At 38.6% G+C, this 1738-nt stretch overlaps 1 long non-coding RNA gene across 1 annotated transcript; it reads right to left on the minus strand.

Annotated features, from left to right (window-relative positions):
- Window positions 1-124: 124 nt before the first annotated feature.
- LOC104957613 (uncharacterized) lies at window positions 125-1075 on the minus strand. The gene is made up of 3 exons (XR_799681.1): window positions 922-1075; window positions 705-821; window positions 125-560 (listed from the first exon to the last, which is right to left on the minus strand). It is a non-coding gene; the product is annotated as an uncharacterized lncRNA (long non-coding RNA).
- Between the last annotated feature and the right edge of the window lie 663 nt (window positions 1076-1738).

The raw sequence follows: 1738 nt of genomic DNA on the forward strand, positions 1-1738 counted from the left end.
AAAATGTCTTACAAAAACGACGCCAGATGTCACTGTAGTGTAGATTTCTGTATATTTTTTTGAAAATCTAGTGCATACATCATTTTCCTACACATTTATTCACTGGTGTGTCTAACCTGCAAGTTGCTCTTTAATATCCCTAGGGAAAGGCTGTGCTCCAGAATTGATAGGTATTCACTTATATGGCTCACCCTGTTTTCCTTGTACAAGTTTTAATAAACTTCAAGTAAAGCTCCAGCTGGTTTCCACTCTGCTCACTAAGGGTTATCTTCCGCAAGGGCTGAAAGGTTCTACTTTTTATCTCATCTCATGAAGAACTGAGGATTGGGGTCAACTTGGTTTCATGGGGATTACTGCATGCATTCTTTTTTCTTTTTTTAAAGTCAGGAGGAAGTTGAGTTTTCAAACTAGAAGAACACCACACGTTTTAAAGAAATGAATCTGAGGTGAATAGTTTAAGGGCAAAAAATAAAAAAGAGGATGGGCGTGCATCTGTACTTACACCAGTGGTAACTTTTGCCAGTCAGTTGAATACCGAGTGATTCTGGTGTCTTGATCACCTGGGAAAAATCACATGTTTAAACATTTCGATGGAAAATGAGTACAAGTGAACTCTAAACCTTTATCGTAAATAAATGAACAAATAGGTTAGCATTCCCAAGGCACGATAATCTGTAAATACAGTAAAAGAAAATATACATTACCTTCATCTCCCCTCTGCCCTCTTCTTTCTCCACCTCCATGGCCAGTGATACGAGAAGCTGATAGTCGTCATTAATATCTGCCAGAATAACCTCAACCTGCTCAGGATGAGTTTCCATCTACACAAAACAAAAGTTTTACTTAGCATTTTCTATACAGCCTTTGGATGTAGTATTCATGCTCTTGTTCATTTCAATCATTGTTCCACAACAAACATACCAAGTAGTTGATGAGATGGGAAGTTCTGGTTAGGTGATCAATTATGTCATTCTCGTTGGCTCTGATGCGGCAGCAGTGACATAAGAAACAGTATGTGCGGCCATCTTCACCTCTGCATTCAACAACGCGGAGAAGACCTGTGGCAAACACATGGAAGCAGCTTCTGTTAAAGCAGGAGTTTGACATTTTGGAAATGTAACTGATTTGCTTTCTTGCAACAAGATAGATAACATCATTACCTATCTCAGGACTTATTAGTAGTAATAGAGGTGAAGTCCCGCCCATCTACCGATGGGACCTTATTTCGGAAAAATTATGTATTGAAGTCAATGGGGAGAGAAACATTATCTTTCGATCCCGTTTGAATTGTGCCACGAATTACACATATGATGTTTGTCAATCTTAAAAAATAAACAAATCCCGGAATCCCGGTCCCGCATGCTGTCTCTTACGGAACCGACTAACTCCCCTTTTGTGTGTGCACATTTCTCAACATTCCCAGACTTGTAATGATTTTCACTTCTTTTAATACTTTTCGCCTCATTCTGAAAGAAAGAAGTGAAATGTGCCAACGTGACAGCCGTCTTGGTGTGTGGTGCGGGACGGGAGATGTAGTTCATTGAGCGGTTTCACACAAAAAAAAGTGTTACTTCACAGTTTTACGACACTTTTTTTTTTTTTGTACTTGCAAAATTATCTTTTAAAAATTGACAAACATCATATATGTAATTCGTGGCACAATTCAAACGGGATCGAAAATAATCTTTCTCTCTCCATTGACTTCAATACACAATTTTTCCGAAATAAGGTCCCATGG

The sequence above is a fragment of the Notothenia coriiceps genome, unplaced genomic scaffold, assembly GCF_000735185.1.
Source record: "Notothenia coriiceps isolate Sejong01 unplaced genomic scaffold, NC01 NC01_scaffold00000846, whole genome shotgun sequence".
NCBI classification, from domain to species: Eukaryota; Metazoa; Chordata; class Actinopteri; order Perciformes; family Nototheniidae; genus Notothenia; species Notothenia coriiceps.